The following is a 15540-nucleotide window of genomic DNA, read 5'->3' as shown; positions in this document are numbered from 1 at the left end:
GTGTTATATTTATAATGGAAGATAAATAAAATGCCTGCAAGTACTAAGAAATTAGAACATAGAAGCTGTTGAAATAAAAGTTATAGTGATGAGAATCCATTCACTTAATTTCACAAATTTCTTCCTCTTTTATTTCTGTGATGAGTCTATAAAAGATGCCACCCATTCCCTCCCAAAATGCAAAATCCAGGCTTTCAGCTAGAAAGCAAGTGATTAGGAATTCTAGAAGGAATAAATAAATCTGTCTTTATTAATTAAGACTCTAAATAAAATACAGCCCCTTGTGATTGTGACAAAGATCAAAAGATACTTGGATATCATCTTCAAAAGCTTTTGACTCTTGAGAATCTTAAGAATCTTCAGAGCCCTTCATACTCTGGCATGTTTTAATTCTAAATTTAGTCTGTTGACACTTTCAAGAAAGTTAAGAGGTAACTATAGCAGTTATGGGAATGGACAAAGATTGGGAATAAAGTATGAAATTGAACCAATTAATCAGGGATAATTTAAATGATATTTCTTTTAAGTTCTATTTTGGATATCTAGATATGCATAAATATTATAAGATATTTTAATAAAGGATAAATGTTTTTATTTTATCATTTTAGAAAATCTTTGAGAATGCTAGTTTCTCAGTTAACTAAGTTAACTCTTAGTCACTAAGTCTGCCTGTTTGCATAACTTGGCAGCTAACCCAAATTATGGAGAGCACAGGGGAGGAAATAGCCACTTGATTATTGAGCTCATAAATCTAAATACAAAAACTGATCGTCTTCCACATAGGGGATTAAGTATCAGCATCACATGCAGGGCTCTCTCAAACTACACACAAAAATGCAGACACACACACACATCCATCAGAGATGCTGGCCACCCATCTAGATATTATACAGATTTCCCTTGGAAGGAAAGTGTGTAGGTTGGAAGAGAAACATACACACACACACACACACACACACACACACACACACACACGATTCTGATACATTCCCTCTTCCCACCACTGAGTTGTGTTCAGTTGTGTCAGACTATCTGTGACCCCATGGACTGCAGCACACCAGGCTTCCCCGTCCTTCACTATCACCCAGAATTCACTCAAACTCATGTCCACTGACTCAGTGATGCCATCCAACAGTCTCAGCCTCTGTCATTCCCTCCTCCTCCTGCCTTCAATCTTTCCCAGCATCAAAGTCTTTTCCAATTAGTAGGCTCTTCACATCAGGTAGTCAAAGTATTAGAACGTCAGCTTCAGCATCAGTCCTTCCAATGAATATTCAGGGTTGATTTCCTTTAGGATTGACTGGTTTGATCTCCTTTCAGTCCAAGAGACTCTCAAGAGTCTTCTCCAACACCACAGTTCAAAAGCATCAATTCTTTGGTGCTCAGTCTACTTTATGGTCCAAATCTCATGTCCATGTTTGACTACTGGAAAAACCATAGCTTTGACTCTAAAAACCTTTGTTGGCAAAGAGATGTCTCTGCTTTTTAATACACTTTCTAGATTCATCATAGCTTTTCTTCCAAGGAGCAAGTGTCTTTTAATTTCATAGCTTCAGTCACCATCTGCAGTGATTTTGGAGCCCCCCAAAAATAAAGTCTCTCACTGTTTCCATTGTTTCCCCATCTATTTGCCATGAAGTGATGGGACCCGATGCCATGATCTTAGTTTTTTGAATGTTGAGTTTTAAGCCAGCTTTTTCACTCTCCTCTTTTACCTTCAACAAGAGGCTCCTTAGTTCCTCTTTGCTTTCTGCCATTAAAGTGGTGTTATCAGCATATTTGAGGTTATTGCTCTTTCTCCCAGTAATCTTGATTCCGGTTTGTGCTTCCTCCAGCCCAGCATTTCTCATGATGTACTCTGCATATAAGTTAAATAAGCAGGGTGACAACAGACAGCCTTGATGTACTCCTTCCTCAATTTGGAACCAGTCTATTGTTCTGTGTCCAGTTCTAACTTGCTTCTTGACCTGCATACAGATTTCTCAGGATAAGATAAAGTGGTCTGATATCCCCATCTCTTGAAGAATTTTCCACAGTTTATTGTGATCCACACAGTCAAAGACTAGCATAGTCAGTGAAGCAGTAGATGTTTTTCTGGAATTCCCTTGCTTTTTCTCTGATTCAACAGATGTTGGCAATTTGATCTCTGGTTCCTCTGCCTTTTCTAAATCCAGCTTATACATCTGGAAGTTCTTGGTTCATGTATTGTTGAAGCCTAGCTTGAAGGATTTTGAGCATTACTTCGCTAGCATGTGAAATAAGTGCAATTATGTGGTAGTTTGTACTTTCTTTGGCATTTCCCTTCCTTGGGATTGAAATGAAAACCACTGAGACCTACTGCTAAAAATTGATGGCATGTGTTGCAATCATTTTCATATTTTCCCAAAGACTCAACATATCTGCTGTTATTTAACAGACTCTTATTCCAGGAAAGGCTGTAGAGATGTATTTGAAATAATGATATTTGACTTAGTCAACTGAGCACTCTGTCACTCTCTTAGCAGAAAAAGCTCAAAACAAAAATTTCATGTTTTTAGCCAGAAGCATCTGCAAAGTATGTCTTTGACCAAAAGTTGATCATTTGAAGAAATATATGAGAAAGAAATATAATTTAGAACATGATTTCACTACACATGAATCTGCCCAATGGTTTTCCCATCCTGTCCCCAAGTGTATTGTCCCTAGGAGACAGCTACAGTTTTAAGAGGATGTTAAATCCAAAAGCAAAAACAAGGTTTTGAATTTCTTTTATGTCAACCATTTCAATATACAGTTTTTTAAAAGTATGAGGATCTATTAGTGATTTTCACGCATAATCCTTTTTGTTCAGTCCTGATGTACAATCTGCCAGCAAACTCTTTGATGTGCTTTATTATGTCCCTTCTTGCTATCACTTGATTGTCTCACAGCTGTCTGCTCATTTCTATCTTGATTAATTTCTTCTCAGGTGCCTATATGTCCAATTTGGGAAATTATGTTGTTCTATTTGAGCTGTTGGCTTTTTGTAATAATTAATTAAATGAAATGTAATAAGAAACTACATAGTCTGAGAAATAAATGATGCTGAGAACTAGGAAAACTAACAGGAGACACTGGGAGTGTGTAAATCTTACTGGAAAGCAGTTTTATTCCTGTTTTTCAAAAAGCCATTTATCTAAAGAATACATGTGGTCCACGCCAGGTGGGTCCATGGTTCAGACCGAGGCAAAGTCAATCCTTTCAGTTCCCCACGCTCTCCTTCTGGCTCACCTTCTTGTGCATCCTCTTTGGAGTTCATGTTTTCTCTGTAGTTTATTAGTAAGAGTGAAGACTTATAAGGAGAAAACTGGATCCACTCTGGAAGATCACTGCACTGAGGACTGTTCTGCTTTTATTAACCTGGTGTCCTGATGAAAAGCTATTACTCAACATTTTAATATGATTTTTCATCACTAGCTTAAGAAGACTTGAAACGGCAGGATCTACAGAACATAAAATATCAAAACAGCTGTTTGAAGGGATACATGTCTAGCCACGGGAAACTCCTAGCCAGTCACTCCTTTAAGCTCTTAATTTACATGAGTTTTCAGTGTGCTAAATGGCATCCCTCTCCAGTATCCATGCCTGGAAAATCCCATGGACTGAGAAGCCTGGTGGGCTACAGGCCATGGGGTCGCAAACAGTCGGACACGACTGAGCGACTTCACTTTCACTTTCAGTGTGCTATCCTACCTATACTTATAAAAAATATTTTAACAAGGTTTGTCAAAATAATGTCAGTTATTGGTTAAGTGTCAATTGCCCCCTGCCTAAAAAGCAGTCAACTAAATTTTCAACCTTGTAGGAGGCACAAGCTGTAATTTCGTATTCTGATGTAGAGTGTCAGATAACAAAAAGAACCATTAAGTACAGAATGTCATACTTCAAAGACATTACAAGCAATCAAAACAACATCTTCATGCCCATGAATTTTGAAAACATTGAGTTTCTCAAAAATTCAACAGGAGTTTACATGGAGTATAAAATTTACTTCACATAGACACTTTGAATTTTTAAATGAACCATTTGCTGTTAGTAGCAAAGTTGCTCAAGTTTTGCTGGAACTTTAGACAAGAAAAAGGGATCAGACTGGAGTTATGAATATAAACATTCTCAGAGCTCAGATAGTCCCATCACCAAAATCTCGCCACTGGGATAGGACTACATCTAATAACCAGTTTAGGGACATATAATGAATTGACTTCTAGGATTTTTTCTAAAATGCTTTACATTTGCAAAACTTGTTACATTTTCCCCTATTTAGAACATTAACTCATCTGTATAATAAACCTTTTTGCATGGACAGATACTCAGGGCTATGATTCAAATATATGAAGCATTACACTCAGTTCTGCCCTTCCTGACCACACAACATGGCAATACCCTCTGCAGAATCCTGGATGATAGAAAACCCCTCCTCCAGCTCCCTCCTGATTTTTCAAGGTGGTTGTACCAGTGATGCCAGTCCTTCCTGGGGGTACAATGAATATGTGAGAAGAATAAAAAGTCTTCCAAATAAACACACTCACTCACAAAGGGTAGTAAAAGAAGGTATCATGCACAATGTTTTTACTTTTTAATGTTGTTGATTATATTATGTGGAGTCTCTCCTGACTCTCCAGTGGTTCAGTGGGTAAAGAATCTGCCTGTAACGCAGGAGACAAAGGAGACCCGGGTTCAATCCCTAGGTTGGGAAGATCCCCTGGAGGGGGAAATGGCAACCCACTCCAGTTTTCTTACCTGAAAAATCCCTTGGTCAAAGTAGCCTTATGCGCTATAGTCCAAAAAAAGTGTTGCAAAGAGTCGGATACAACTGAGAAACTAAGCACAATAAAAAAACTCCTGCTTATTAAATAATCATAGACTCTGTAGAAAATGTCAGACAATTATTTATTTAACCTCACACACTTAAAAAAAAAAACAAACCTGTAGGTGCATTGCAAAGGTTTGGGAACTTGCCAAAAATAAAGTCCCTGGGAGATGTCCATGCAAGATGTTGATTGACATAAATATGAAACTTCTTTAGGTCTCACCCTTACACTCTCTGAGCTGAAAATGATAGCAGAAATAGGTACTTAAAATTCCTCAAGTAGGATGCCCAATAAATGTTAGGTAAGAAGAAAATAACTAGACTCCATGTGCTCTAGCAATAGCTGCCAGGACCATTGCTCATGGAAAGTTCTAATGGCTTATGGTTGTCAGGGATGACTAGAAATTGTTGCCATTGAGTCTTTTTTTTTTTTTTTACTTTACAATATTGTATTGGTTTTGCCATACATCAACATGAATCTGCCACGGGTGTGTACGTGTTCCCCATCCTGAACCCCTCTCCCACCTCCCTCCCCGTACCATCCCTCTGGGTCATCCCAGTGTGCCACTGAGTCTTATGGGAAGATGGACTTGTGCATGAGGTGAATGCTCGTGCAATCCCTTTGTCCCTCTCCTGCTTTAGCAAATATCAGCATGAGGGAACCAGAGAGCAGGAGAGGGAAGAAATACTACACGGTTATATTATCTGATATCCTAAATGTCAAAGGATACTCTTTCATCTTAAAACAAAATCTAAAATCTTTGTGATAATTTAAGCACAAAATGAAGACTCCCCTCATAAACCAACTTCACTTCTTTGACATTTCTATTATCACTAATTTTCAATAATGTACAGTAGATTTTGCTTTGTGATAATAAAACTACCCATGTTACAAGTTTGATTTTATATAATACTCCATATGGTGGATTCATAATAAATTTCTACTGGGAATACAATCATAAACCACTATTTTCTGCTATAAAAAACCATTAAAGCACAGACATGCACAAACAAGGTAATCTGCAATAAATTTGGAAATGTTAAAATACTACAAATGTAAATGTATTCAGCTCCATTGCAATGCATGTAATTTCCATAGCTTTATTAGAAATCTTGCCTTTGCAGTGGTTCAGCGATAGGTTATAAATATAGCAGGAATGAGTCAGCATGCAAATCCCTTCTCTGTGAAAAAACAATTTGAAAGGTTTTATAGCCCAAAGCTGTTTATTATTTTGTAAGGATGGTAATGTTAGTTTGTGTTTGGAACCTGCTGAGAGGAGAATTCTCAAAACATCCTGTTTATAAAACAGCAAGAGGGAAAAAATTTCAGCAAATTAAAAAAAGAAAAAAACAACATTTGATTCATTTGATTTATGTAAGGTCATGGAAATAGCATTTCCCAAATCCAGCATTTAGCTGATGGACTTCTCTCTGCAGACATTAGGGTCATACAAGAGATGATCAGTATATCCCACTAAGGAAAGCAGAGCAGTGTTAGCTTGGCAAATGTGAATCCTGGAGGCAGATAAGCAAATGTCTCTGGAGATGAGAAGGGGTTACAAAGACGAAGAGGACCAAGGACAGAACTGTCAGGCACAGCTAGAGTAGGGCGTGTCATAAGGAAGAGGGAGACCCCAGGTGCAAGAACCTGAGCTTAGCATGTAGACTGCAGAGGAAAGAGAGTTGCAAGGAGGAGGGTCTCAGATATGGAGGAAAACCCAGGAAGAATGAGGATCGAGAACAGATGACTGGACTTGGAAGTCAAGAACTCCCTATAACCTTCAGAAGTCTAGCTTCAGGACCTGGTGGGAAGCAGAAGCCACCCTGCAAGAACACAAGGAGTGAGTAGATGGGTGACGGTGTGGATATTACAGACCTGGACCACTCAGCAAAAACAAGGGAGGGACTTGTTAGCTTGAGTACAAAATGGACCAAGGAAGGGTCTCTCGAGACAGAAAAGAACTGGGGAGGTTTAAAGTCAGTGAAGAGGGGGAAACTAAAGATGCAGGAGACGATAGTTACTCCTGATAGGATGAAGTTCAGGTGGAATGCCAATGAAGTGGTCTCAAGGACATGGGTGAAGGGATTCTCTTAGGTAGGAGGTGGAGCATTTACTTATAAAGAATGGGACTAGTAAAGATAAAGAAAAAATCTGCAGGGAGTATAAGGAAGGAAATTGGTGGAACTGAGGTCCAAAGGCCTCATTCGAAAAACCAAGAAGCAAGCTCTTAAATGTAACAACTCATTTTAAAAAATATTATTATTTCTTTGTGAGCACACAGATAGGGTCTGTGTGTATGATGTGAGGGAATCAAAGACTATAAAAGATTCCAAACTATCCAAACACATGTGCATGCACTCTGTCATGTATATACACACAGACAGACACACACACACATGCATATGCATACTGAGAAAAAAATGCAAGCCCATTCCAAAACTAGGTATTCTCATTTATTACATTGCTCATAGTACCGACTGATGACTTTTTCTCAATTTCTCCTTTTTCCTACAGAGACTCTTTCTAAATACGAATCTTGAGCCCATCTCAAGCAGAATGGAGCTGAGCATCTTCCACAGGGTTCAAAACACATGTAACTGCATAAAGGGAAGTAATCCGGGCATATAAGCACAGAGCTGGTTAGATAAAATGAAATGCGGAAGGCCAGAAATAGAATTTGAAAAGACAATGTTAAAAAAGGAGGCGAAGAATAAGTTTATTTCCCAACATGAAAGAATTGGTGCACCTTCTTATCTCTGATCACATGAAGAGACTGTGTGAACAGCCCAGGAGTATATATGGGGATACTATTTCAGGATTTTCACCCCAAAATTGAGGAATTCATTCTTTTACATTAAGAGGGAATTGGAGCAGATTTAAAGGAATACATAAGAGTAACGAAAATTCTTTAAAAGGAAGAAAAGGTTTAATAAGGAGGAAATAAAACGGTGACATGGATAAGCCTAGAAAATTATTAAGAGAAAATCAAAACTGTGAGCAAAAAGGGTAAGCAGAACTCACAGAGCTATTTTAAGAGTGAAAACCAAGTGAAAAATGTCAAGTATAAGATTATTCTTATTTGACATTTTTATACAGCAGCAACTTATAAAAACATCAAACACTGACATAATCCTTCCTCTAGCATTTTAACACATCATTATATTGTTAACAACGACAAATGGCTGTAGCCATTCATGACTTTTTAATAGATTTCTTTTATCATAAAAATGTCACTTTTAGGATAATCTGCATTCTCACATTTTTATGTTCCGCTATGGTTTTAAAATGTCAAGTATAGAAGATATCTATGTCTCCAATGCTTAAGAGTTTTACTATAGATCTTGAGAATATCAGTATAAAATAAGCCTTAATCTGATGTGGCTGCTGTGCTCAATTCATGTTTTCTCCTTTTAAAAATAATTACAAAGTACATCAATTAGGTAAGGATGAAATTGGGGGTTAAAGTCATGACAGGAAATTTGTAGCGGAGGCTGCCTTGACCTACATGCAAGTTATCTTACATGTTCAATTCCATAGGCACTATTATATAAGAGATATTTGTCCTGCCTGCTCAATTAGCAATGATGGTAACAATGTGTCAAATCTCCAAACAGATTTCTTTGATCATTCTTCTTAAATGTGGGGAAAACAATACGATTAAATATTGTTATCAAAGATCAGGCAAGTCAGCCACAGAAGCAGAATTAGAACTTCCGTGAATCAATACGCTAGGACAGAGACCGAAACTTTTTCTATAAAAGGGCCAAATAGTCAACATTTTAGGCTAGCAGGACACATGATCTGTGTTACAACTACTCAAGTCTGATACCACAGCACAAAAGCCAATGGAGACAGCACATAAATACTGATAAGTGAGCATGGCCCAATAAAAGTGTACCAATAAAACTTTATTTACAAAACCAGGAATTGGGCCAATCCTTGATTTAGTGGATCAACTCACACAATCTATCAAAAACTGCAGCTCAAACCTTAGCAAACACTAATTTTGTCTGTATTGAATAATTATAATAACATTAATGAGATTTTCCAGATACCAAGCAACATGCTAGTCACTTTATATAAATTATTTCATTTTCATCCTATTCGGTAAGTACTGTTATTGCCTTCATTTTACATATGAGAAAATTCAAGTACAGAGAGGTCTATGAATTACAGAAAGCCACTCAGCTGAAAGTAAAGGAGACAGAATTTGAAAGTAGTCATCTGGATCAAAGATTATGGTCTTAACCACTGCCTGATGCTCAATGCATTTAACTTGTGGATACTAAGAAAATACGAAGCCAATGGACATTTTCCTGGAAAGGGATGGTAGGGTGATATAGACTCTTTAAATTTAACAAATGGAGAGAGGGAATGCTCCTGGTGGCTAGGTATCTTGAACTGGCCCATTCTGATCTAATTGTGAGTGCTACTGCACTCCCACCATCACCACTGAGAATAAGACCTACAAACCGAATCCTCCAGCAAGCTGATACCCAGACCATTAAATGCTCTCAACCATCATGGGGAAAAGCCCTGGGCTAGGGCAGCAAGAAGAAACATGAGTTTAAATCATAGGCGAAACCAGGAAAGAATCTACCCTCTTACAGTCACCTACAGAAAGGCTTGCACCCTGAATTTTTCAGCTCATCCTCCACTACTCTCCAGCCCAAATGAGAATGAATGAAAAACAAATTTTCAACATGAATGAAAAGCAAGATGTGGTGCTTCCAGCATCTTTTGTTTGCGTGGCACATTCTCAGAGTAGACAAGCATTACTTTATCCTCATCTCACAAATGAACTAAGAGGGGTCATTAAGACCCAGGCCACATAATAAGGAAAGACTCAATATCAACTCTTCTGAGCCAGCTTTGGGGCCTCTTTCCACTTAACCAGACTGTCTTCTAAACTTTCAAAGGGACCTACAGAGCGACAATTTGAAAAAACAAGCCATATCACACATTGAATGGCATTATACATAGACTTTTTGTTCAACTGAGGACACTGAAAAAGACAACCATCATAACCCAAATCTTAAATGATCTCCCTCATTCTGGTAAATTTTGGACAGACTCTAAAACTAAATAAAAGAGGGAGAAACTTTGGTGAAAGTTTTCCCCAGAGGCCCAGAACTTACAAGATCTGTTCTCAATACTTTCCACCCAGAAGCATCTCTTCAGGGCAGCCTGGCTGCCAAGGTCATGACACATCCAAGCCAACTCTTGATTTGGCGGCCACAGTAGGAGGAGGGGAGCTCTGGACTCAGTCTTTCCTGCATCCTTCCCATCATTGCACAATGACTGCTCTTTGCGTATCTGCCCAGCAACTCTCCTCCCTCCCAAACACAAAGCAAAGAATGCAAAACATCAAGGCAAGGTCGAAATTTTGTCGACTATATTTGATTATTCTTTCAAACTAGACACAGAACTCTAGTCTAAACAAAGTTGTTGGGAGCTGGGTCTGAATAACTGAGGACAAAGATCGTCCTCATTTTTAAGAGATAGACTCAAAACTTTATCATTTCCCCCTGAAGCAGATATAAGTGTTGTTTACCAATGCATACACATTACTTTTTCCAGTTTCCTTGTTAAAGAAGAAAATGTCTAATTTACATGTCGAATCCACAAATTATAGCCAGGCCAGACAAGGAAGCAGATGACGATTGTGATTGATATTCCAAAATTTCTGTTCTGATTTTCCCACCCTTAGAATTAGCCGCTCCATAAATCAAACCAACATATGAACATCTGATGTCAAAACCAATAAGTCACATCTGTGAAAAGCATCGGAAACATAAAGAACCGGATCCTTCTGTTTTCTCTGGAAAAAAACCCACCCCTTCCACCACTTTCTCCATGATACCTTAAAATATCCTGCCTCTTCAAAGAAAATATAATTTTCCACATGTGTATTGGTATAAACAATGGCCATTTTTTCTTCCCACTTGGTTGTGTGGAAAACAAGGAATTAACCCTATTCTCTACTGTAAGTCTAAATGAAACCTTGGCTGTTTCTAGGTAAATAGCAATTATTAAAACATGTGTAAAAAAATAAATAAATAAAATAAAACATGTATATATTATCTACCAATAACCTAGTAGAGATGAAAATCCCTCATTTCTTTATAATGTTTCAGTTCCTGGTGATCATACCTCACAGTTGAAGGCACAAGATTACACAGTTAGGAGTTGCTTCCTATTCTCACCCACATCAGCTTAGGAGAATCAGTTATGACTCTAAACCTTGGGTCTTCTCTCTCTAAGAAGCTCCAAGCACAAATACTCATAAGGGCAACACTGGTGACCCACCACCCCCAAAACATGTGTTGTGAGGTCTTTTCTAGTCATGGTTTTGAACTTAAAATTGCAAAATGTTTAGAACTGAAAGAACCTCATAGACCACTGCAACAAAATTTTTTATTTACAGCGAAGGAATCTGAATGGTGAACAGCGTAAATGACCTCTTTAAGATTATAAACCTATGCACAAGACACCTTGGTCTCCTGAGGCTCAGCCTCATTCTTCCCCTCCTCCTTGTTCCATTTTCAGCTGCATCATCTGTATACTTGCAAGGTGTCTTTGGTGGCCCCAGCACACTTGCTGGGTGGCTGGTGAGGATGAGAGCAGCCCCTGGCTACTGGAACAAACTTTAGTCTTCCTGAAGCTAACATTCCCTACAAGGATGATCCATAGCTCATCTCAAACTGCTTGACTAGAATGACTATAACATGTTGCATGTGGTATGAAGTCAATTAAATATTTTTCCAACAAATAAAATAAGCAAATCAGCCCATAGAACCACATGGTTCATTCAGGGGTTTGTTGTTGTTCAGTGGCTAAGTCATATCCAATTCTTTGTGACCCCATGGACTATAGCCCACCAGGCTTCTCTGTTCATGGGGTTTTCCAGGCAAGAATATTGGAGTGGGTCATATTCCTTCTCCAGGGGATCTTCCCAGACAAGGGACCAAATCCATATCTCCTGCATTGGCAGATGGATTCTTTACAACTGACCCATCAGGGAAAGTCAATTTTGTGGTTATAAAGAGGCAATTGTATTACATTGTAGAATACTGTAGAAATGCATATAGCTTTCCCAGATCAGGAGACTGAGTCATCACCAAGCTAGGGCCATGGCGACCCTTACTCTATGTATTGACATAGCTAAAGGTTCATGTGTTATAGAAAAATTTAATAAGGTGCCTGATGAATGAAACTGAGAAGTGGAATAAAAAATTAGAGAAACTTTATGATCATGCTCTTATTTTATCTATTTGGGGGTCACAGACTCAGAGAACCAGTGGACTTTGCTAAGCTGCCCCTTGACCTCAAGTGCAGCTGTTTCCACCACTAGAGGCTGCCTCCTGCCCACTGGAGGGCTTTTGTCCATGAAACCAGATCTCTACAACATGGAGCCAATTTCTACAGTTCAATGTTCTACTCATAGCCCTTCAAATATCTACTAGCTAATTTAATTAAGATTGGAAATTTAGTCAGCTTAGTTGGTCTTTTACTACCGGTAGATTATTAGCCTTGAGACTTCAGTCTGTATGCTGTGTCAGTCAGCTAAATCAAACTGCAGATTCCTTCCATTTAACTTGGATAGGTGACCTGACTTAATACCTGCTCAGAAACTAGCTTTGGTTTCTTTGCCCAGGTAGGCTGAATTCTGCCTTCCTCCTTCTCTCTGTTCTTACACTTACTGAAGGCTCTGCAAATGGCAGCAACTCTGTGGACAGTGAGAACACCCCGCCCACAATCACCAGGCTTGTCATCCTCCGTGTGTCGATTAGACTGTCTGTTCCTTCCACAACCTCCACACCCTACCCGACTCTTCACAAATGTCTGTAGGATAGATTGAGCCTTCTGCTCAATAGCCCAGGAGTATGGGAAGTCTTGTCCTCTTGGTTAAAAGCTGAGAAAGCAAGAACTATTTGTATGGGAGCACTATAAGACATATAAGGGAATATATCTTCCATGCCAGCTTCTCAGAAGTCAAAGAATCTGTGCTCATGTTCAAGTGCAATCTAAGGAACTGTAGACGTCTCATCCTCTCCAACATAGCCCACAACCAGGGCTGGAATAGGTAAACGTTACCTCCTCTGACGGGATAGAGACTTACCTGTGTGCCCACTGTGCATTCAGGGAAATCTTTTCACTGCAAGCTCCTCAAATGTTCCATGTTGTTGGGGAGTCTAACCACCTTTCCAGAAGACTTTCACTGTTGACTCTACTTGACCTCAGTTCTCCATCTGAAAGAACCATTCTTTTTGACTTCTGTGTAAGTACTGCCCAGCCAGACAGCCCCAATCAACATGGTGACCCAGGGGACGACATGCTGTAATCAGATACCAGATTGTTCTTATAACCCATTGGCTCTACTTGTTGGGTGGGTTTCTGAACCTTAAAAAGTGGAAGAAAAAAAAAAAAAAACTAAGGAAATACGGTCAAGTAGGAAATGGCATGCTCCTGTTTCAGAAAATGTTGGCAGTGTGGGGCAGCAACCTGGACTGAAGTGCCAATTCTATCTGAGAGTAATTAACAATAAATATAACAAGCAGGAAGAGAGTGACAATAGGTGGCTTCATTTAACTGGTACTTACTGTATACCAGGCTACATTCTTAGTTCCTTACACATGTAATTGCATTTAATAATATTTCCAGTGTAAGCAAATTGGTCAGATTACTTTCTCTTCCCAAGGCTTTAATTTTCAGAACTGTTACACTGAGATAATAGTTACATCATAGAGATGTTGTAAAATTAAATTTAAAAATGGAGACAAATGCAATTGTCAAACTCTAAAGTGATTTACAAATATTCGGCATCATCTTATTATTATAGAGGTTCCATTCCTTCCAAGGATATTCAAGTAAAAAGCCTACAACCCATAGCTGAGTCCTGATCAAGTAAAGGGGAACCCCAGCAGTGACCCTAGCAGTGAATCCTGTACCCTCAAACACAAAGCCAAAATACCCAAGCATCATCTTTCACAAAATTAAACAAAAGGTTCTAAACTAAATGACCGCCAGGGTGGGCTTCGCTGGTGGTCCAGTGGTTAAGAATACACCTGCCAATGCAGGGGACACAGGTTTGATCCCTGGTTGGGGATGATCCCTCATGCCACAGGGCAACTGAGCCCGTGTGCCACAACTACTGAAGCCCGCGTGCCTAGAGCCCGTGCTCTGCAACAACAGAAGCCACTACAATGACTGCACAACTAGAGAGAAGCCCTCGCTGGCCACAACCAGAAAAAGCCCGTGCCCAGCAATGAAAACCTAGCACAACCAGAAATAAATAAATTTTTTTTTTTAATAAATGAGTGTCAGGGTAAAGGTTGGAAAGTTGATCTCTCCTTCTCCCTTCCAATAAGGCAGTGACATAAAGTAACCTGCATATATTCTGACACCACCTCCCCACCTAGATGTTTCCATGAAAGCAGAAGGCACTGCCAGCATTCAAGAAAGCCCAGTTCTCTGGAAACTTTCCCAGACTGAAGAGGGCCCTGGAAACCTGCTCCCTCCCACAGGCCCCTGTGCAAGGAAGAGCAGGCATCTTAAAGGGGCTGCAGGCACCCTGGGCCTCTCTCTGGCTGCTTGCTCCAGAACTGAAGAGCCTGGTAAGAATATACAGTGTTTTTGGAAATGCTTTTAATCAAAATCACTGCAGATGGTGACTGCAGCCATGAAATTAAAAGACGCTTACTCCTTGGAAGGAAAGTTATTACCAACCTAGATAGCATATTCAAAAGCAGAGACGTTACTTTGCCAACAAAGGTTCATCTTGTGAAGGCTATGGTTTTTCCTGTGGTCATGTATGGATGTGAGAGTTGGACTGTTAAGAAGGCTGAGCGCTGAAGAATTGATGCCTTTGAACTGTGGTGTTGGAGAAGACTCTTGAGAGTCCCTTGGACTGCAAGGAGATCCAACCAGTCCATCCTAAAGGAGATCAGTCCTGGGATTTCTTTGGAAGGAATGATGCTAAAGCTGAAACTCCAGTACTTTGGCCACCTCATGCGAAAGAGTTGACTCATTGGAAAAGACTCTGATGCTGGGAGGGATTGGGGGCAGGAGGAGAAGGGGATGACAGAGGATGAGATGGCTGGATGGCATCACTGACTCGATGGACGTGAGTCTGGATGAACTCCGGGAGTTGGTGATGGACAGGGAGGCCTGGCGTGCTGCGATTCATGGGGTCGCAAAGAGTCGGACACGACTGAGCGACTGAACTGAACTGAACTGAGCTTCCTCTTATTTAAAGTTTTGTCTTCCCAGTATTTTTTTAAAAACAAATCCCCTGTCCTTTCAAGAACTGAATTATATTTTCACATTTTCCACTTTCTTCTCCCAGCACTAACTTCCTGGGAAAGTGCCAAACTGAACGGGCCAAGTTCTACCCCTAGTGTTGCCTTGTGCTCTCCAAGGCAGGAATGCTTTCTGTATCTCCTACGCCTCTGCAGCTTAGGAGAATGCAGCGCTCAGACTTAAATTGCCTTTTAGGCAAAATTACTCATTTTAAGACAGGAAGTTCTGTGTTCTACTCTGTTGGATTTTCAAGAGGCCCCGACACCACCGCCTTACAGCATCAGCTGTGATGGAATACCAAGTGCTGGTCCCACCAGTCAGCGAAGAGAACACCACAGGTTCTATAACCACCGCGTTACAAACAGGAAACAGACCTTAGAGGTAAAGCAAGATGGGCTCTGGGTTTGAA

This window comes from Bison bison, unplaced genomic scaffold, assembly GCF_000754665.1.
Source record: "Bison bison bison isolate TAMUID 2011002044 unplaced genomic scaffold, Bison_UMD1.0 scf7180017864364, whole genome shotgun sequence".
In the NCBI taxonomy this organism is placed as follows: domain Eukaryota; kingdom Metazoa; phylum Chordata; class Mammalia; order Artiodactyla; family Bovidae; genus Bison; species Bison bison.
Note: the sequence above shows the minus strand (reverse complement) of the source record.